Genomic DNA, 23,025 nt, shown 5'->3' with positions numbered 1-23,025 from the left:
AGCCGGGGCGCAGCGACGGGCTGTGGCGCCACCTCCCGAGGAAACCTCGCAGGAAGTGCGGCTCCCAGGTGGCGCGTGCCGCGGCTCCTTCCGGGTAGCGCAAACGCCCCTGTCCGCACACGCGCGATTTTCCTTAATGCCCTGAAATACCTCCAGAAGTGCCTGTGGTAGCAATTGCTAAACCGATGGTTGCTGTCCTCCGCAAGTGATGAAAGGAAGGTCCTAGCTCCCCAGGATGATGTAAACACACACCACGCACGAACCAGGTCTCGGGTCTTCGTCTGGGGAAAGTGCAGGAGGTTCCAGCGTCCCCAGGTCCTGACAGTCTTCTATCACCTGCGAAGGGATCTCGGACCCTCCTCACGTCCACTACAGCCAGGTGCCCAAGACTCCAGCAATAAGTAGGAAGAGATGACTCAAGGTGGAGGGTATTGGAGTATCCCCCAAGGCAGACTTCAGGTTGCAGTGGGGTCAAGTCGTCTGGAAGGGATCCAGCTCTGCTCTCAGGATTCGGACTCTAACAGTGCCAGCCTGTCCGCGGTTACTGCCACTGTCTCCCCCGGGATGCACCCAGCCGCAGAAAGAACGCTTTTACTCTCTGTTTCTGCCATCAAGGTTAGAAATTTTTGAAAGTAACGTTTTTAAAAAGAAATTAAGTTAGAGTGTGGGAGCAAAAGATATAGAAACAAGTTTTCAGAGTTAGGTTTCTGATGTTAATTACAGTCGACCCCCGCCCTCCCCACACACCCTTGTACCTCTGAGTTCCTTTTTCTGGCTTTATTCTTGGACGTGGACTTGTTAGTGAGCACTATTCATTTGAGTCTAACAATAGCAGAGTAGCAGTAGGTAATTTCTCATTATACGACCCACCTTATTGAAATCAGCCAAGGACGGCTATGAAGGAAGACTGTTAAGGTGGAATGCAGGAGCTAGATCCACCCAGTCTAGATTATGTGTCTGGGGGTACAATGACAAAGAAAAAACACATGGCTTCATAGACAAGCTGGACCTTTTGGCCAATGCTAATAGTACTACTACTGATCTCAGCTTGGGAGTCTCTCTAGGGATGGCTGTTTCCTCCTAAGAAAGGCAAATTTTCTTTTCCATTTTCAAGTGTTCTCAAATACTCTTTTGTAAGTCAAGAAGAGGAAGGCCACAAGACAAGTGGATTCTCCAGCCAAGCTGAAACCTAGCTTCAGAATTCATGAATCCAGGTGGCTGAGGACCTACCTCTTATTTGGATGACTCTTGCAATGCGGTGTGGTATTTATAGCTTCAGTAAGATAATAATATCAAAAGCAGGGAAATGCCCAGACAGAAAAAAAAGATACCCATTAACAGCGGCAGGCAGCTGGTTCTTCACAAGGATATCCTGTTGTACCAGAGCAAACCCTGCACATGCTGGTATCCATTCCACAGGGCAGGGGTACCTGTCTGCTTATCTCCTGACTCTCCTCCCTTCCTTCTTTCCCATCGCAAAGGATAATTCCTCTATTCACATGGTGTAAACTTCGATAGCCTACTAAAGATGTATCATGGGCCCACCCAAACAAAGACCTTCAGGAGACCCTCTCTGGACCCTATACCGTGGAATTTGGAAAACCCCCAAAGACCAGCCAAGAGAAAAGGCCCTCCTTATAGGAGGCATGTTTTCCATCAGAGCCATTCTCCACAGGGAGCCAGAGGCTGGTGGATTTGGCTCCAGGCTTCACCCCTTAAACTTTCCCTGCCAGTCTTTTCAGAGGCCTTGCTTCCTGCCCCTAAATGGAAGCCACAAGCCACAAGCTCCTGCAAGGTCAATAAACACAATTTCCTTTTTTTGATAAGGCTGCTAGAATAAGGTAAGGCTTACATCTTACATTTGCATATTTTGCAGTTTTATAAAGCACTTTTATACGTATTTCATTTACTAGCCTTGATAAGCGTTGACAGTCCACCTGTGGGGAATCTGAGGCATAGAGAAATAATGACTTTTAACCAAAGTGGAAGGAACCTGGAAGGTAGAAGAGTTGGTACAGCTCTAGATTTGTGTTCCAATAAGCATCTGACAGTTCTTTATGGCAGCCCTGGGGCCAAGACACAGGAATGTGGCCTGGGTGATATAAGTGGTTGAATGGCTCATTTACTCCTTCATTCTTCAGACTAATAAGTTTTTCTTTTAAGCATATTCTATGTCAGGAATTGGACTCGGCACCAGAGATACAAAGATAGATAAGCCACAGACCTTGGGTAACTCACAGTTGAATGAGCAAAGAGATGTGTAAAAATAACAATAGTAATAGTAAGGCAATAATATAGTGTTGTAAAGGAGTTAGACACAAAATGCTGTAGAAATGCAAGAGGGCTCCAGAGGGTGGTCTTCAAGCTGATGAGAGCCTATGGGCATACTCTCATATTTGTGGAAAATATGACACTTAGAAAGGGTAAGAAATTTGAAGGAGGGCACAATCAATATACAGAAATACCTTACATAGACAGGAGTAATTGACCATAACTAATGCTAACAAATATATGGTAAGTATAAAATTCTACATTCAGATACAAAATAATTACATGAACATATGAAGTGACTGTTAGGGATCACAGCATAGTTCAACTACATTTGATTGCAAGCTTAACATAATGCTAAGGAATGTTTATGTTTGTAGCCTGTGCTAAAGAAGTAGAGTATCCAGCACAAGGGTGATTATTTTGCTCCACAGGGGTTGGAACACGTCTTGGTTGTGGTCTCCACCTGTTTAAGAGGGAGGTTGACAATAGGAGTATATGTACAAAGGGATGCTGCTGGAATGGTGAAAGACCCTAAGCCAAGTCTAGTACAGACTGATGGAACTGAGATTGTTGAGGAAGACCAGAAGACTCAGGAAGGACAGCATAGCTGTTTTCAAATACCTGAAAACCTCTCATATATAAAACTGTTGAACTTATTCTGTCAAAAGAGCACAGCCAAGGTTTTCTCAGTTTGTAATCCAGAGGGTGATGGAGCAAGCCATCCTCCATGAGCTCAACTTTCCTTTCCTGGTAGATGCTCCATGAATACAGGGGCCACGTCTGTTTTGTTCAGACAGACTCGTAACCCCAGTGCTGTGCTCATAGAAGGCAGTCAATAAAGTTTTGTTGTAGGAATGGATAAATGAGTTATCCATGTGGCTCCAAAGGGCAGGGCTGAGGCTCAAGGGCAAACATGTAATAAAGTTGGATGACAAATGAAGTCAATTAATTTGCCTATTAATTAGGAGCATCAGTAAAGATGCATGATACACATTTTTAATTTCAACCATTGCTCACCTACATTTTACTATTCTGTGTCCTTGAGGTTGTCTCCTGTGTGTCTATGGTGGAAATACTTACAATAACTTTTGTTAGTAATGCAGTGTGTTACTATGTATCTCTTTCCAACTCTGTATTCAGTGACATCACCTTGGTAGCTTTAAATTTGCTATGCTGAAGTATTTATGTCACAGACCTCAGAAATTGCTCTAAACAGAGCTATTTCATTCCCCCAGAGAGTCGGTTATTTAACATTGACTGACGCCACTGTGAGGATCTCTAGGCCTGACAGTGTAAGCATGGAACCTGAAGGGCCTAAGGAGAGATGAAGTGAAAAGTATTTCTAAAATGTGGTTTAAAAAGTATGGTTCTGGGGGCAGCTGAGCGGCTCAGACAGTTGAGTGTCTGACTTTGGTTCAGGTCATGATCTCATAGTTTGTGACTTCAAGCCCCATGACAGGCTTTGTGATGATAGTGTAAAGCCTGCTTGGGATTCTCTCTCTCTCCCTCTCTCTCTGCCCCTCTCCTGCTAGTGCGTTTTCTCTCTCTCTCTCTCTCTCCCCCACCCTCTCTCTTTTCTCTCTCAAAAATAAGTAAACTTTAAAAAAATTTTAATAAAAGTAACAAGTATGGTTCTGGAGACAGGCTGCCCGATTTGAATCATGGTTTGTTCACTTACTGCCTATAAAAAAATTCTAATATATTGCCTCAGCATTTTGAGCTCCTACTCTTTGCTAGATTCCAGGCAGAGTAAAAGTTAAATTCAGGTAGTTTTAAAAACATTGGATAGTACACAAGATAGAAAAGACTCTCACGTGACAGTTAACTACACCAGCTTTTTTTTTTTTTTTAATGCTGGTGGTTGCAGGGGCGCCTGGGTGGCGCAGTCGGTTAAGCGTCCGACTTCAGCCAGGTCACGATCTCGCGGTCCGTGAGTTCGAGCCCCGCGTCAGGCTCTGGGCTGATGGCTCGGAGCCTGGAGCCTGTTTCCGATTCTGTGTCTCCCTCTCTCTCTGCCCCTCCCCCGTTCATGCTCTGTCTCTCTCTGTCCCAAAAATAAATAAACGTTGAAAAAAAAATTTAAAAAAAAAATAAATGCTGGTAGTTGCAAAATCTCTACTAAATTTTACCCATTTTAGGAATATTTAGTGGCAAAAATTTAAGCTTCTGTACTAGAGTTGTGTATAACATAACTCCTTGATGACCGCAATAGATGATCTTTCTGAAAGGGAAGGAAGAGCTATCTGAAAGATGTGACCTTGCCATTTTATTCATCATTCATGAATGATCTCATTCATTCATTCATTCATTGTCCTATATGTAGAGCATAAGAGGGCAAAGACATGAATTTGACAGATGCCTGTTATCCAAGATCTTACAACACATGGGGAGAAAACCACGCAAGCAACTCATTACAATAATGCAATGATGAATGCAAACTTTTAGGATAATCACCCAATGATTATCTTGAAGAGACTAACAATATGTTAAGTGAGAGGGTATAGGAAGACATGATTAATTCTGATACGCCAATGTGAAAGGCCTCTGTACATTAATCTAAGGATGTTCTCAGGTTTAAGTATTCGTTGGTTATGGACAATTGTAGCAGAGTCTTATGGCTGTCCTTTTTTTTTTTTAATTTTTAAAATTTTATTTAAATCTAAGTTAGTTAACATATAGTGTAATAATGATTTCAGGAGTATAATTTAGTGATTCATTACTTAACATATAATACCCAGTGCTCATCCCAACAAGTGCCCTCCTTAATGCCCATTACCCATTTATCCCATTCCCTCACTCCCCTCCCCTCCAGCCACCCTCAGTTTGTTCTCTGTACTTAAGAGTCCTTTATGGTTTGCCTCCCTCTCTGTTTTTAACTTATTTTTCCTTCCCTTCCCCATGTTCTTCTGTTTTGTTTCTTAAATTCCACATATGAGTGAAATCATATGGTATTTATCTTTCTCTGACTGACTTATTTCAGTTAGCATAATACACTCTAGTTCCATCCACACTGCCAATGGCAAGATGGTTCTTAAGGGAAAGGTGGATGCGTGGGAGAGGGGTGATTCTCGCGATTTGTTTTGTTTTGTGCTGCTTTACCGAAAAGAGAACTAAATTCAGCACAATGTAAGATAGTCCCTCTGTAAGTGATCCTGAAGTACGTGGAGTTCGTTGTAAACAGCTCTAGATTTAGGAGATTTAAGATTTAAGAAAGCTGGATTCAGGTCTGGTTTGTGTCACCAATTACTTTAGGAAGTCATTTTCCCTCTCTGTATCATCTATAAAATCTGGGGCTTAAATAAATGATCTGTAAACTCCAGTGTCCTCAGATTATCCAGGGAGAAAGGGTAAAAGGAGAGTATCATCAAGAGACTTTTTTATCTTGTGAAGTTAGTGGACTTGACTGCTCATGTTGAGAATAAAGGAAAAGATGTAGATGCTAGAGATCAGGATTACTGTCTATACTATTGATGAACCATTCTATCAGAATCTTTCCTGGATATAGTTACAATAGTGTGGCTTAAGACACACCTGAATCATGGTAAGACAAGTGAAGCTCTAAACGAACCTAAGGGTTAACTATTTCAACTAGGTCTTAACTCTTTGGAATGTGCATTACATTTGCAGAGGAGAGCTATGGTGTAGAAGTTATTCTCCAAAAGTGAGGATTTGGGAAACCTATTCAGTACTTTTCCCTTACTGTCACTCTTTCTCATATGGAACACCTATTTTCACTTAAATCTAAATTCTCTTAAGATGCTTTATTCATTCTCACCCGATCTTATCTCTTCCAACATGCCCACAACCCAGCACATGTCTCCTAGGACTTATTATGTGTTTCTGCTTCCAGCTATATAACTTTACTTACACAAATTCCCAGAAGACCAAACATTTGTATGGATAATATGAAAGATTATTGATTAATTTTACAATTTTTCCCCTGTCTTTTTCCTCCCCATGTGGAACTCTCATTCGTTTCAAAGAGTTATAAATACACTCTTGTTCTTTGTGTCTTTTGTGAATACTTGGGAAAGAGCTGTTTCAAAAAAGCATACCTTTAACATCCCTGGTGTTGGAAATGCTTAGGGGTCAGAGTCAAGTGTGGGTGCACATGTGCAGCTCACATTGTAAGGCGAGAGGGGCCTCTTGCTAAGTCTCACATGCCATTCAGAACTAGTTATTTTCTCTGACAGAGGAAGCCTTAAGGTTTCCATCAGCTGTTTGTGAGCAATAGCACAAGAGATGTTAAAGTCCTTCTTAATTTGGGTGCATTGTTATGATCCGAAGAATGAATGTGCTATGTCTTAACCTTCATATTCATGCATCTCCCATGGTGAGGCCAAGAAATTAAAAACACAAGGTGTGCACGTGAAGTCTGAGTCTACCTAGACAAAGGTGAATTCCAGGAGACTCCTAGTGATGTGACTTCCCAGCCTGAATTACCCAGGGTACTTATCCATACAGCCTTTCTATTTCCAAGAGTAAAATATTGATGGAGAGGAGGACCCATCATGGGTTGTTCATGGGTTTTCATGGGAAAAAGAGAGGAGGAAGGGTTCCAAGATAAGGCAAAGGAAATAGAGACTAGAGTTCATAAAGTCAAGACTTGGGGAATTTTATTGTTACAAAAGTAATACATATGGTAGCAAATCAAATCAAATCAGAAAATAAAAACATACGTTTAAAAATTGAAACTTATTCTTGCCAACAAGAGACACCACTGTCAGTTTTTAGTGAATATCCTTCCAGATCTCCTCCCTCTCTCTTTTTCTCTCTCTCTCTCTCTGTCTGTGTGTGTGTGTGTGTGTGTGTGTGTGTGTGTGTGTGTGTGAAATGAGATCACACTGTACTTGCTTTTTTTAGTTAACAATCTCTACCTTTCCATGTTAGGATGTTTTCAGTTTTTATCCCATGAATTAACTATACCAAATACATATTCCCAGTGACCCCAACAGGTCCTTTACATGATCTAGGACCACTCTGGCATCTGGTTGTGTTCCTTAAGTCTCATTTTGAAGGTAGCATAGCTACAATAGACTGATTGAAGAGGCTAAGCTGGTGGTCCTTCAGGCTGTCGTACTTTCTGGTTGTTTTCTCTGCTGCTTAGCTTGTTCCTTGACCTCTTCCATCTGCTCAAAATTGGAAGTTTGACATTTGATTTGAAGGTTTAGAGTGGGAGACACCAAGTATCTGAAGAATTTGTGAAGATCAAGAAATTATTGTCATAAAAATGATGTGCAACAATACATCATGTGCCAAGAAACAGGAGAGAAAGAACACAGTAAAGAGATCATGGTAGCTCGAGCTGAAAGATTTTACTATGGTCCTGTGAGAGGACTCCTTTTGGGAGTTCCCGGAAATAATAGGGAGATACTGAGTGGGAGCTAAGTTCCCAAATGGGCAAATGAAGACGCAGAACCATTACATTTGGGCATAAATATAAATGTGATCTCAGTTATATCAACAGGCTGATGACATTTGGGTTATACCTGGAAAGATGTCCAAAATATATAACTATAAAGGTAATACATGCATGTAGTTTTAAAAAATCACACTGCATAGTGATATATAAAATAAAAAGTTGGGACATGTGGGTCCCATCTAAAATGGGCAAAAGTGCAGTCGGTTAAGCGTCCGACTTCAGCCAGGTCACGATCTCGCGGTCCGTGAGTTTGAGCCCCGCGTCAGGCTCTGGGCTGATGGCTCAGAGCCTGGAGCCTGTTTCCGATTCTGTGTCTCCCTCTCTCTCTGCCCCTCCCCCGTTCATGCTCTGTCTCTCTCTGTCCCAAAAAATAAATAAACGTTGAAAAAATAAAATGGGCAAAAGTGTTTTATCCTTATCTTTTTGTATCTTTCCTCAGTTCTCACTTTTTGTTCCCTACTTTCCATCCATTCACTCCCTCACACAAATTTCTGACAATATCGGCCATTATATCAGTCCATCACTTCCTTTAGTCCTCTTTAGTTTATCATCTCACTAAATGTCTTCATCTCTTTGATTGAAAATAGTGAAGAGGGGTACCTGGGTGGCTCAGTCAGTTAAGCATCCAACTTCGGCTCAGGTCATGATCTCACTTTGTGAGTTCAAGCCCCATGTCTGGCTCTGTGCTGACAGCTCAAAGCCTGGAGCCTGCTTCAGATTCTGTGTTTCCCTCTGCCCCTCTCCTGTTCATGCTCTGTCCCTCTCTCTCCTTCAAAAATAAATAAACATTTAAAAATAAATAATAAAAAATAAAATAAAATAAAATAAAATAAAATAAAATAAAAAATAAAATAAAATAACAGGTAAATTCTCACTTGCCCTGATCCCATTGTCCAACACCCTTCCCCACTAATAGTTTCAGCTTCTACTTCTAACAATTATTGTAATTTTTAAATTCTTTTATTTCTGCTTCTTCTATTTCTTATTTTTATCAAATTCAGGCATTATACATTGGCCTCTAGGTAAAATATGTGAGGAATTTGGAAGTTGAATAGCTTCTCATTTCTCCTCTTGTTAAGCTTCTATTTTTTTTATTGTACTAGTATATATAATGATTACAACCTTTTTAAACCACAAGTTTCTCTTCTTTCCTCTGTCTATAGGTTGATTGTAACAATTAAAAAACAGTGTGAAACATTTATAAAATTATTATTACATGAATATAAATCTTTCTAGAGAAGAAAAGTTAATCCTCAATCTTGAATATTTTGTCACTCAAACAATCTTCCACACACCCCTGTCTTAAAGGATTGCCTTTAATTTTCTTTTTCACTTCTGTAAAACTTCCTGGGTCATATTGGGGAATTGCACCTTCTTATATCTCATCTTCTTTCTTGGCTTACTTTTAGATTTTTCTGGCTTACTTCAGAAGTAATTTTTTCTTATTGAATGTATGATTATTAAACTTACTGAATTCTTATGTGTTTGCAGGTGCCTTTCTTTTTTTTTTTTTTTAGCCCTTGCACTTGAAATTTGGCTGGGTACAGAAAACTAGGTTCAAAATAGTTACCCCTCAGATCCTTGAAGATGCTACCTTCTGGACTTCCATGACTCACACTGGTGAGTCTGCTGTCAGGCTTGAGTTCCTCAACCATTGCCAAAGTCAAGAGGGCTTTTCTCTGGGATGACAGTCTTCAGGGTTATCTAGTTCTGAGTGGCTTTGCCTTTTTTCCTGAGCTGCTGTGGGAATCCAGATTCATCTCAGACTTGGTGTGCTTTTCTTCACCACCAACTCGTTCACCAGTAGTTTTCCTGGATATATTTTTTTTGTCCTTTGGAAGACAAAAGTTGCCCTCCAATTCATTCTATTTTCAGAGGAAGAGAGTGGGCCCCGCTCATCCCAGCTCTCCCAAATGCAATTCTGAAACATCCCAGACTAATTTGTAAATTGGGAACTAGAATCATCTGGAAGAATCCTCTGCAAAAGTTAGCCTTTATCTCTGGAGTTTAGGCTCCTGTCATCTGTATAGTAACTTCTCCACTTACCGGATACTTTTTCTTTTCTTTTGATTAGAATCCTTCACATTTCCCGACTCACTGAAGACTCTTAGCCTTGTTTTCCACTGCTATATGGTTTGAATTTTAAAATTAAAACAGAGACAGAGTAGGTAGATGTGTGCAGAAATGCAAGACACATTGTTAACTGAAAAGTACAAAACAGTATGTACACAAGTACACGTACAGAGAAATACTGGAATAATAGTGTGGCTACAATTTAATACTAGTTATCCTCAGTAGTAGGAATATGCTTACTTATGCTTACTAAAAATTGTTTACAATGAGCATGTTCTGCTTTTGTAATGATAAAAACAAGGTGCACGTGTGTTTGTGTATGTGTGTGTGTTTTAAAAAAAGAAACGATGCTTTGTCACATAGAGATACGGAGTAAGGGTATAAATCTACACAGGAATGGAAGTTTTAAGCTAGTCTGTGACTGCCCTCCTCCCTTACAGTGCAGTGCAATGCAAACTGCTTACATGCACACTAACTTTACATGAGCAACTCAGCAAAATTAATTCAAGAATGTGAAATATTTACTGAGCTCTAGTGTACAGTGTTAGGCAATGCAGTTTAAGAGGGCTGCTCCAGATGAGAGTAGACCTCAGGAGGGGACAGTAGCAAAAGGTCAGCTCTGAGTTAGATCTGTCCAACAACAAGGTCCGGTCTGCTTTATCCTAGAGGGTCCCCAAGAGACTGGGTAAGTTCTGGGCCTCCTTCCAGGTATTCTAGTCTCTGAGACTATAAATGTCATGTTACCCATTTAATCGGATTCCAAAAGGGCTTCTTGGCAGAAAAATATGGGAACTACTGTAGCAGATCAACTACAAAGACAAACCAGTTTATTGGTTCAGGCTTCAGAAGAAACACTAGATGAAACTAAAATTTGCTGTAAGAAAAATGTGATAAATCTAGTATTACTTAAAAGCTTCTAAAGCAATGGCGAATAATGATAATAATAAGTTGCATACCTCTTCCACGTGCACAACTTCTGCCCTGGGACTTCAAAGAAAGCTCTTCGAGTCCAGAGGGAGATGCACAGCTCTGCTGAGGAGATATTTATGGGGCTGTTATGGTGCCTAGGATGTTCCTATTATACTCACCATTCGGACCTCCAGATTTCCAGAAACACAGAAAACAAAAGACTTGAGGCATTTTAAGAGGGGGAGTGCTTTTTCTTACAACACAAATGATGAGAGACTATTACTGTTGTTGTCTTGTACCTTCAGGTTTTCAGAGGAGTCGGTGATTTCTAACATTACAAGAAAGAAAGAAGGCTGGAGTGGAAGTAACTACCACTGACATCCACCAGGCTGATAGACCACAGATGCAGCTATGGCTCCAGATATAGGTGGGTGATGTGGGGAAGCTGTGCATGTAAGGCGAACTTTTTCACTCTGTGACAATTTCAAGACCAAAAGCTATTTTGAAATTATCTTGTTGCAAGTTGCTTCATTTCTCCACACTTTCACACAACTAATAATAATAGGATGGTTCTTCATCGTTTTTTTTTAATTAATTAATTTATTTTGAGAGAGAGAGAGAGAGAGAGAGAGAGAGAGAGAGAGAGAGAAAGTGTAGGTGTGAGGAGGGGGGAGCAGAGAAAGAGAGGGAGAGAGAGAATCCCAAGCAGGCACTGCACTATTCCCACAGAGCCCAATGAGGGGCTAAATCTCACAAACCGTGAGATCACAACCCGAGCTGAAATCAAGAGTCGGACGCTTAACAGACTGAGCCACCCAGGTGTCCCTTTAGTTCTTTTTGATGACTATCTAAGTCTTAGATTCTCAAACTGTAATGACCGTGTAAGTCAGCTAGCATTCTTGGTAACATGTAGATTCTGATTCAGTAAGTCTGGGGTGGATCAGACCTCCTGCAGCTCTAACAAGCTCCCAAGTGATGTCAATACTATTGGTCTGAGAAGTACACTTTGAGTTGTGACAGTTTAAGACATCTCAAGTTACACACTACTCTATTTCGGTAGCCAGTCTGCCCTAGGTAAGCATGCCTAGTTTATATCACCAAACTTAAAAATCTGCCTTAAAGTAGATTTAGATCTACTGAGTCTGAAGACACCAAATCATTTGTGGAAGAATTCGACTACCTTTACTTCCCCTGGCCCACTTAACCTAGAGCCTGCTTTGGATTCTGTGTCTCCTTCACTCTCTGCCCCTCCCCTGCTTACACGCTCTCTCTCTCAAAAATAAATAAACACTAAAAAAATTATTTTGTAATAAATAAATAAACTTAAAAAAGATATGGCTGTAAGATGTGTCTATATATGCATGTTTGTTCATTTCACGCTCTTGTGTTACATAATTATCCTTTTGTTTATTTAGTATTTTATTTTTTTAAGTTCTTATGTAAATTTCAGTTAGTTAATATACAGTGTAATATTAGTTTCAGATGTACAAAATAGTGATTCAACATGTCCCTACAACACTGAGTGCTCATCACACAAAGTGCACCCCTTAATCCCCATCACCTATTTAAACTTTCCCCCAATCCACATCCCCTAGTATTTTATTTTATAGCAGTCCAAGAAATTAAGTCATTTCAATTCAACATAAGCCAAAAAGCATTGGACATTTCTTATAAAATAATGTTGCTATTATCATACATAACAAAAATTATCCTTAGCATCATCCAAAACTCAGGAAATAATCAAAATTTCCATGATTATCTCAAAAATGTCTGTGACAGGTGATTGTTTAATCCAAAGTCTATACATAATTTTGTTGTTATAAATATCAAGTATCTTTTAATACTCTTTCTTCTTAATGTGAAGAAATCATGTCAATTGTCTAGTATTCTACATTGCAGTATTTTTTTAATCTATCAGATTTAGAATAAGGGCACCTATCCACTTATCTTAAGAGAAATCCTTTGAAGCACACAGAACTTGTACTAGCCCATTCTTATTGATAGAAAAACAGGGTTACAAAGACTTTGACTGATGTGCCTAAGAAGACCTGAAACAGAATCTTCATCTCTTAATTTCTCATCTAGTAATTTTTCTACTAAACATTTTTTATTGTTTTTGTGTTAAAGGGTATGGTGGGATGTTGTAAATATATGTGGTTTCAAAAAGTCAGCTTACCTGTTTCATTTTGCAAATAATTTGTTAACAGACTTGACTATAAGTTCCAAGAGGACAAGGTCAGGTCTGTCTTATTCACCATAGTATTCCTAGGGCGTGGCTGAGCCAGGCACAGTTTAATGCCCAAAGACCGTAGAATAAAAGAATGAATGGATGAACATGTGTTGTGTTTTACCAAAGTGTGACAATGCCTTAAGTTTGAATAGTGCCTCACCCTTTATAAATCTCTTGTTTTTTAGTCTCTCATTTGATCATGAAACAACCACATAAGATCAATACTGCAGTCCCTATTTAACATGTAAAGAAATGAGATGGAAAGCATTACTCAAGCATGCATCAGGCATAAATAAAAGTGAGGCTAGATTCCAGGGTGTTTTCATTCCATCAGCTCTTTACACAACTTTTTAAAAAGTTTATTTATTTTTAGTAATCTCTACACCCAATGTGTGGCTCAACCTCACAACCCTAAGATGAAGAGTCACATGCTCTTCTGACTAAACCAGCCAGGTTTAGTCCCTCTTCAGGCAATTTCACCCTCTCAGATAAGGCAGACATGTGTGATACTTTACAACTGGCAAAGCCTCTTAGTTCCCTTGGTCTCTTCAGCAACCATCAAAGGTAGGAGTGATTGTCTCAGATTTATAGATGAGGAAACTAAACCCAAGCCACATGATTACCAAAAGAAAACTCTAACTTGATCCCCAGATTTTCTGACTTCAAATACAGTTTGGTTTCTACAACACAACCAGTTATACTCCTTCCCTGCCCGTCCCCTGCCTTATTCCTCCGTCAGACACAAATCCTTCATCCTTCCCTCCTCCCCAAGTGCCTTTCTATTCATACTTCTTTGAATAGCCCTGGTGTCTTATGGACATGTGATACGTTATATCTGCCTCCCATTCACATCACACTGACCAATTTCCTATCATTGCCCTATTCCCTCCCTTGATGCAGAAGCAGTGTTTTCTCCTTAATATCCCTAATTCTATCTCCTCTTACTAGATGATACTGACTGATTATGCATCTAACGGGTCAGTATTTTGGATGCCTCTTATTTCTAACAAGAATCTAGAACTGAATGAACCAGAGTTTTGCTATCATCCGGCATTAAGAATTATGCGTCTAAGATGAGAAGCTTTTTGAAAGGCTGATATAAAATAATTTATATTTCCAAAACCAAATAGGAAAAAAAAAAAACACCTCTCAGCATTAGCAAATGGTTGGAGAAGGAGCAGTCGCTTAGATGTTAACAGGATGGTGAAAATCTGGCCGTTTGGAGAATACATTCATCACTTTGGGCATATACTCACACACACACATACCCACTCCTTTTATTTTTCTTTACAATAGAACAAACTACTCACCAGCCATTTAAAACTTTTTTCCCCGGGTTTTACTTTTAAGAGATTCTTTTTAAAGGGGTTGGATGCTTGTGCTTCTCCAATCTGATCTTGAACTCAGGTCTCAGTGATACGAGAATATAAGATTTGGGGTACCTACCCCCACTACACCTTTGGAAAATTACTTTGAAACATTTGGAAGGCTTGCATTGGGAGGAGGTTTGAGGGGTGGGAGCAGTTTTATTATGCACGTTCGTTTATGGGTTGTGGCCAGATATTTTCAATGTGCTATTATTCTAGTTTTATGGAGTTCTTGGACCCTGTGGATATAAACATCTGGGAGTAAATGGTTGAGTGAGAGCTATATGCTATTCTGCGTGGGAAGAAATACATTTGTGTTGCATTTAAAATTTAATGAATTATTCACAAGGGAAGTGATAACTTAATAAGTAGACTATACATAAGTGAAATAAGAGAGACTTTTTTTTGAAAAGCCTTCCTACTGGCTGTATACAAATGTTTTATTTGCATTTTATCTACATGCACATGATCAAATTGTACAGATTCTTGTCTTCATGACCGGCTGTGTCTATCTAGCACTGGAGCGTTGGTGAAGGAGACTGATATGGGAATGAAGGAAAGATTCTGCCACTAAGTCTCTGCCACTAGGTTTGGGCTGAGAGAAGACATGAAATTGGATTTCATGGTATTCACTTTATGTGGGGAGAAAATCAATAGGTCTATGATGCATTTCTGTTTTGAAAGTCCTTTTCATCCTATTCTTTCTCAGACATTAGTACTATAATCAAAGACCTCTAAAAATGTTCTTTTAGCATAAAGTCCTTTTCGTTCTCTACCCATACTTTCTCCATTTCCTTCTCTATCTTCTTTCCTTCTTTTTCCACACTCTCTGTGGGAAAGTGACACATCTCAGCATGTAGGGACCCCAAGGACAGTGTCCCGTGACACTGCTGAGCTCCACATATTCCACCACTGTGAGTTCCAGCTCTGACAGCCTGTCTCATTTCTGTGACAATTCTGAGTTGAATATGGGCAATGATCCCTTTTCTGCAGGTGGGACAATTCCTCTGGTCACAACATTACCAGCTTCCCGAGGATCAGTATTCTTTGTGTTTGTACTTTCCCTGGGACAGGCTTTTTAGGAGCCCGTGAGGATGGGGCTGGAAGAAAGAGTTCTCTCTCTAGGGACTGCAGTTCTACCAGGGAGCTATCATCATCTAATAGATCCCAGGACAACAGCAGCTCAGATACTTATGGGAGAATTGAGACTGGGTTATAACCAGCTTTGGTATTTCTCTTTACATTAAAATTGATCCAAGTTGAGGAAAGCAAGGGATGATAGAAAAGGAAAACAAACAAACAAAAACAAAAAATGCAGGAGCAAAGGGGAGAAAGAAAAGGATGTTGAGAACACGTGTGCGTGTTCAAAACCCTAATGGGATTGGGTGAGAGCCATTGAATACCTGGTCCACTGCAGTTGTAAAGTCTGCTTTCACCATCAGGAGTGGGGTTTGGCATCTGGAAGTGATTTTGTTCTGTGATTACCTTTGGACTACAATGCTTGTTGGTTCTTTACTAACAAGCAAGCACAGACCCAGAGCAAGCCTTTCATGCTAACAAGCAAACAAGCCATCAGGCTGCAGATTTCAAAACCAGAGGCAGGAGGCGGATATGAAGTGGGTCGAAATTCTGTGGCTTCTCAGGGAAAAAAAAAAAGTTGAGAGAGAAAGGGGGAAAAAGTGCCTTTGTACTCCTTAGCCCCTTCTCAAAACACATGGAAAAATCAACAATTATTTCATAGATCATATGTCCACTCATATATTTTAAACTTTTGGAATGCAACTAACACTGCCTGAGGCAAGCAGTAAAAGACACTCAACTCTGCTCCACTACAGAATATAACATTGGTGAGCAAAGTGTCTGTGGGTCACCTTCCCTCTGAAACACTTGTGGCCTCCAGCCCCAGGGAGAGGATCTGAGACCATATTCTCCTTCCCTACACAGATGCCCTCAGAGCACACCCATTCAAAACACGGCAAAGACTGAAGAGGTGAAATGTGAAAGATCAACTTCACTTCTCCCAATCTATAACATTTCATTCCCCGCCAACTTCTGTAATAACCTGTTCTGAGATGACTTATTTTGATGGAAGCCAACTACCCACATCAGTTCTCCAAAGATTATGATTATAATTTCCAAACATTGCCGTAAAAAAACTGTCCATGAGTTTTTAGCATTGACCAGTTTCTATGGATCCTAAGGGGAAATAAGCCAGGCTGTAGGAGCAGGTTTGAAAGAAAATACATTAGATTTTCATTAATGGAACAATAATGGTAATGATAATGATAAGCACCAAAATGTCTTTAGTACTTGTAATGTGCCAGGCACAGTGCTAGATCTTTATATACGTAACCTTCTTAATTTAATCCCACCCAAAACTCAGTGGCATGAATAATTCTATTATTACCCCCAGTTTATGGAGGAAGATGAGGAAATGGAGTGTTAGGGAAGGTGTTTGCCCAAAATCACACAGCCAATGAAAGGTAGAACCAGAACTCAAACCCAAGTACCACAGGAGAATGTTGGGAAAATATGCTGGATTTATGTTTTAGGCTCACTCTCCTCAGCAAACCACAGTATAAGTCACCTTTCCTCAGGAGCAGCATATGGTGTTTGTTCATGGTGCATGTGTGTAACTTACATCAGTGTTCAACTTTTGTATGAAGGTGGTTGATAGGGGACAATTATGTGTATGCTTCAGCTTATTAAGTGAGCCAGAGTTATGTCCAGAGGGATATGACCATTGCATCACTGTCCTGAATTTCAAGCCTGGATTAAAACTTCCAAGGATTTCCACCTCCTAGCATTCAAGCCCTATGGATTGCCTTCTCCTTGAGTGTGGGATGGACCTAGTGACTTACTTCTAATAAATAAACTAAGGCATAAGTGATGGGATGTCACTACTGAGATTAGGTTGCAAAAAGACTCACTCTCACCAGGGTGCTCTGAAGGAAGCCAGCTGCCATGTTGTGAGCTGCCCTTTGGAGAGACACACTTGGCAAAGAAGTGATGTTTATGGCCAACAGCTAGCAAGGACTTGAGGCCTGCCAACAGCCAGGAAAATCCGCTTGGAAGTGGATCCTCCCCCAGTCGAGCCTTGAGATGACAGCAGCCTTATGAGAGACCTAAAATTGGGGGCGCCCAGCTAAGCTGTGCCCAGATTCCTGACAATCAGAGATGAAGATAAACACTGTTCATTGTTTCAGATCACTAAGTTTTGGCATAGATTTTGTACACAGAATCGATAAGTAGTATGCTTATTAAGGGTGAAGAGAGGAGAGCATGGCTTGTCCTCTATGAGAAACTGTCGGGGGCGCTTACAGAAAGCCTGGTTCAAAGAGTGGGGGAAAATGTTTTCTTCAGGCTGTTTCTTGTCACTGGAATGCCAGCCTAGCTGAAGCCAGGTTGCAGTGCCAGGAGCAGTCCACTCTATCCTTGCTTACCAGTGCATTTCTCTGCTCTTTCCCAGTCTGCTTGTTATGTTGTGATTGATTATGTTGATTGGCCCAGAGGAAAGTCAAAGTGAATTTGTTTAAGTTTATTTATTTATTTTGAGAGAGACCGAGAGAGAAAGGAAATGAGAATGAGTGGGGGAGGGGCAGAAAGAGAGAGAGAGAGAGAGAGAGAGAGAGAGAGAGAGAGAGAGAGAGAGAATCCCAAGCAAGCTCCATGCTGTTATCACAGAGCCTGACTCAGGGCTTGATCTCACAAACCACGAGATCATGACCTGAGCTAAAATCAGGAGTCAGATGCTTAACCGACTGAGCCACCCATGCACCCCAAAAGTGAATTTAAACTAGGTTTGTGCCTCTTGAAAAAAGAACCAAGACTACGGCAGAGGCATTCATTTAGCAAATAGTGAAAAGCAAAAGAGGCCTTCATCCTGCCCCATCTTGTCCTCAGGTGGTTCACCTGTCTGGTGGTGGACACAGCCCATAATATGTGAATGGGAGTCATCCATAGGGAAGGCTGGCAGCCACCTGACTGCATGACACAGTTACCTCAAAACAACAATGCAGTCTGCCAACCAAAGAATATTGAAATTATTAAAATATTTTTTAATATTTATCTATTTTATTTATTTATTTATTTATTTATTTATTTATTTATTTATTTATTTATTTATTTTAATCTTAAGTGTACTCTTTAATCCCCATCACCTATTTAAACCATCCTCCCTCCCCACTTCCCCTCTGATAACCCTCACTTTGTTCTCTGTAGTTAGGAGTCTGTTTCTTGGTTTGTCTCTTTTTTTTCCTTTGCTCATTTGTTTCTTCAATTCCACATGAGTGAAATTGTATGATGTTTGTCTTTCTCTGACTTATTTTGCTTAGCATTATACTCTCTAACTCCATTCATTGCAAGTTGCAAGATTTCATTCTTTTTATGGCTGAATAGTATTCCAGTGTATATATACATATTACATCTTTACCCATTTATTTGTCAATGGATGCTTGGGCTGCTTTGATAGTTTGGCTATTGTAAATAATGCTGCAGTAAATGTAGGGGTGCATATATCTTTTAGAATTAATGTTTTCATATTCTTTGGGTTAATATACAGTGGAATTACTGGATCATGTGGTAATTCCATTTTTAATTTTTTGAGGAACCTCCATACTGTTTTACAAACTGCACTGGTTTTCATTCCCACCAAACAGCGTACAAGCGTTCCTTTTTCTCCATATCCTCACCAACACCTGTTGTTTTTCATGCTGTTGAGTTTAGCCATCCTGACAGGTGTGAGGTGATATCTCATTGTAGTTTTGATTTGTATTTCCCGATGATGAGTGACATTGAGCATCTTTTTGTGTGTCTGTTGGCCATCTGGATGTCTTCTTTGGAGAATGTCTATTTGTGAAGGAATTAAAATCTTTATTCGGTCTCTCAAGGTAACATCCAAATGGGGAGTCGATTCTTACCGTATAGCAGAACATCTTTAAAATCACCTCTCTCAGTTTCAGCCGCTCTCCAAATCCTCCTCACTGCTCCTCCTAATTGCCTCTCAAATCCAATTAAGGATACTTTCAAGTGTAACATTATACTCTGCTGTCCCTTCCCCCTCTTTCCTGTTCCTTTTCAATGCACCTCATCTCACCCAGGTGTCACACACTGGCAGGCATGGACCACACCAGCCTGTAGGTTATTTGTTCTTTGATCCCACAATAATCAAGACATTTTGTACAGAAATCCCAGTCTGGGGTTTGACTTGAAGAGTGGTTAGGTCAGGCCACAGGGGGCTGTATTCCAGCAACAGTTGGCTAGGCAGAGCTGAGTTCAAGACTTCACCTCCCTTTGCTTTTGTTTTTGCTTTTGCTTTATAGGCCCCAACTCTGCTGCTTCTGCACAGTCCCTTCCACCACTGCATCCCACCCTGCCCCTGCAAGCGTCCCACCTGATGACTGCTGTTCTAACTTCACACCTAGCTCCCCACACTGATCCCAAGGGGCAAAAGAAAAGAGCCTGCCAAGTGGACAACACCAAGACTGTCTTTAGGGAGGGAAAGAGGCAGAGAACCCACACAGTATAAAATTGTTTGTCGCTGTTACATGTACACTTGCACATTTTCATAAATGCCGTGAAGGAAAAGTATAGATTCTTGTTCTGTTTCTGCAAACATCATGACTGTGGTAGCAAAGCCTCTGTCCTTAACCAACAGGCTACACAGCCTTAGTGGATGGTGTTCTGGTGGCCTGGGCTGAGGACAGAGGCTGAAGGACACTTAGGGTCTTCCGTGTCCAGCCAACACTCTATGGGGCCCTGAGAGCTGCCCCAGGAGCCTGGAAGAGAGCTGTCCGAGAATATTTGCTCTGTGGAGTGTCATGGCTCTGCTCTGTTTTTAGAAGGAAACCAGGAATGAGCTGATGGGTTTGCTCTGGCAGCAAGATGGGGAGCTTGCTTAGGAAAGGAAGACTAAGGTTTATTATGATTGGGTAAAGCCCTTAATTGCCACTTTGGATGGAGCTTAGTTTTAAAATTCATATTCTGCAGCCAAAGGCCCCCTCCTTACACAGAAGTACTGCAGCTAATTAGTGGCTGGGCATCTTGTAAGAAATGGCTATTTACTTTATTTTTAGTAAAAGCGTCTTGGAATTTTCCTGACTACTGACTTCTTTCAGTCCCCTTGGCCGCCAGAGGATGTTAACAGGAATGAAACGAGTTGAACTTTACTCATGGCCAGTTAGCCTTTTTCAGGGACCTGTTTCTTCTCTTTGGGGGAAAAAGCATGGCTTCTGGCCACAAAGCTTCTGGCAGGTTTCACAAACTCTTCCAGTCTACCCTACCTGGTGGCCCAGCTGCTGTGGCAAGAGCCAAATCCCAATAGTGGGCCCCTGGTTCTACTCCAGAAATGGTGAACCTCGGAGCTTTCCCTCCTAGAGAACAGATGCCGAGAAGGGCACGAAGAGATATAATTGCTCTGTTAAGAGGGGCTGGGAGTATGGGAAAGGCTCTCAGGTATGTCGCTGCTGATTGGATATCTTCTCTTTGTGCCTCCAGATTTACTCCCTACCCTCTTCCACCCTGCTCTGGACCCCCAGAACCTCACCTGTGTGGACCACATCAACATCCTTCCTGGCCCTCTGGTTTCCCTTTTGGTTCAGCCAATGTGGAACACCAGAAGGAGACTGATGTGTATGTGGTAAGTTATTATTCCCTGGCCACCGTCCCATGGGGTTGCAGGTCTTGTCAGGAGACTGTCTTCAGACAGCTTGCTCCATTTAGATTCTAGAGGTCACATTATCCCCTCTTCCCTTCAGACTTGGGGCAGTTGTGGAGCCCCATTATGATTAGCTCTGCAGTGGTATCCTAATTTGAGTCCACCATCTGTTTCTTGCAAGAACCTTGACCAATACAGCTATCCTTTCTTGACCAGATCTTCAAGAATAAGCAAGCTGCCTTTTCTCTGGAGTAGGGAGGGGATCAGCCAGGATTGAGACCTAGTTTGCTGTTTGCAGAGACATGCCTGAGGGAAGGTACGGACCCTTCCTGTTCATCGGTGAAGCTGAGTAGGCCCAGATTCCTTTGCTGTAGCAGGACACACCTTCTGTGGACTCAGATGAGAGCCAGTCGGGGACTGGACAGATTTGTATGCAAAGGATCCTTCCATGGTCTGAGCCCTAAGGCCTGTGCTAGTCCCTCTGGGTGAAGAGGATTTAGATATTACCCCAGGAAAGAGCTGCAGGCACATGTCCTTGTTGAATCTTCTCTGTGCTCTTCTGTCTTCATTAAGCAAGGGTGAAAATGTACATTTGTGTAGTCATTTTCCTCTTACTGGATTCTCAGCAGGGCTGCCATGTGCTCCCCAGTAAATCTTCAAAAAGCAAATATATGTGGCCTTCCTCCAGAAGTTGCCTCTCCACAATGGATAGGAAAGTTAGAAGGTAAAAGAGGGTAAAGTCTCAGACTTACACAAGGCCCTTTTCATCTTCTATCCTCTTCAGTATCTTCCTGTCACTTGTCTAGTCTCTGGCAAGTTATGAGGCAACAGCAAAACCTATGGATTCTCTAAGAACTGACCCGTGTGAGGGCGCCTGGGTGGCTCAGTCGGTTAAGCGTCTGACTTCTGCTCAAGTCATGATCTCATGGTCAGCGGGTTGGAACCCCATGTCAGGCTCTGTGCTGACAGCTCAGAGCCTGGAGCCTGCTTCAGATTCTGTGTCTCCCTTGCTCTCTGCCCCTCCCCACTCATGCTCTGTCTCTCTCTGTCTCTCTCAAAAATAAACATTAACAAAATTAAGAAAAAAAAAAAAAACTGACCTGTGTGTTTAACCCATGTTCAATGTAGATTTTTTTCCAGGCCTGAAGGGTTTGGGCTCACTGGAAGGGAGAAGGCTCTGAAGGGTAATATGAGTAGACAGAACCACACTTAGAGAGCAGAGAGAAAGGATTTGCTTTGGCATTACATGCCTTCATCTTGCTTAAAGGACTAGATTTTGATATACTGTCCTCCTCTGATAATATGTAGCCATTGTGCTTGCAAAGCTGTGACACATGGTCCTTATATTAGTTTCCTCCAAGGTTTCTCTCATGTTATACAGTAGTTCTTAGAGAGAAGCACAGAACACATACAAACACATGTACACACATACACACATGTGGCCTTTTCAAGATATTTGAACCTCTACTATGTATAGGAAATCCTTGTCTTCTCAGTTCAGCAAAGAGAACATGAAAGGACCCCAAAGAATCATGTACAGAGGACCTGAGATGAGGTTGGAGGTTCAGGGCAAAATGAATAGAAACAGATGAGTTTAAAAATACAGGTTTCTCACACTCTCCCAGAAAATAGAAGAGGAAAAAATCCTCTCTAACTCATTTTGTGATACCTAAACTAGACAAGGGCATTACAAGAGCACTACTGAGCAATAATCCTCATAAACATGTATGTCAAATCTTCAAGAAGATATTGTCAAATTGAATCCAGTAATATGTAAAAATGATAATACATCGGGGCTATCAATAAAATGATATTTATTTTGAGAGAGAGAGAGAGAATGAGCAAGGCAGAGGGAGAGAGAGAGAATCCCAAGCTGGACACAGGGCTTGAACTCACGAATTATGAGATCGTGACCTGAGCCAAGGTCAGAAACTTAACTGACTGAGCCACCCAGGCACCCCACAAGTGGTGCTTCCTAAAAGAACAGCTTGAATAATTAGATATCCACATGTAAGGGGAAAAAGGAACCTTGCATCATACACAAAAAATAATTTGAAATGGATCATAGCCCCGAATTTAAGAGCAAAAACTCTAAAGG

The 23,025-nt window shown here is 41.1% G+C and overlaps 1 long non-coding RNA gene across 1 annotated transcript; it reads left to right on the top strand.

Moving 5' to 3' along the window:
- Window positions 1-10,909: 10,909 nt before the first annotated feature.
- On the top strand, window positions 10,910-21,846 carry LOC123386052. Its single transcript, XR_006599536.1, has 3 exons — window positions 10,910-11,102; window positions 20,768-20,909; window positions 21,144-21,846. It is a non-coding gene; the product is annotated as an uncharacterized LOC123386052 (long non-coding RNA).
- The last annotated feature ends 1,179 nt before the right edge of the window (window positions 21,847-23,025 follow it).

The sequence above is a fragment of the Felis catus genome, chromosome B3 (genome assembly GCF_018350175.1).
Source record: "Felis catus isolate Fca126 chromosome B3, F.catus_Fca126_mat1.0, whole genome shotgun sequence".
Lineage (NCBI taxonomy): Eukaryota > Metazoa > Chordata > Mammalia > Carnivora > Felidae > Felis > Felis catus.
Note: the sequence above shows the minus strand (reverse complement) of the source record. Positions and strands in the feature narration are given on the sequence as shown.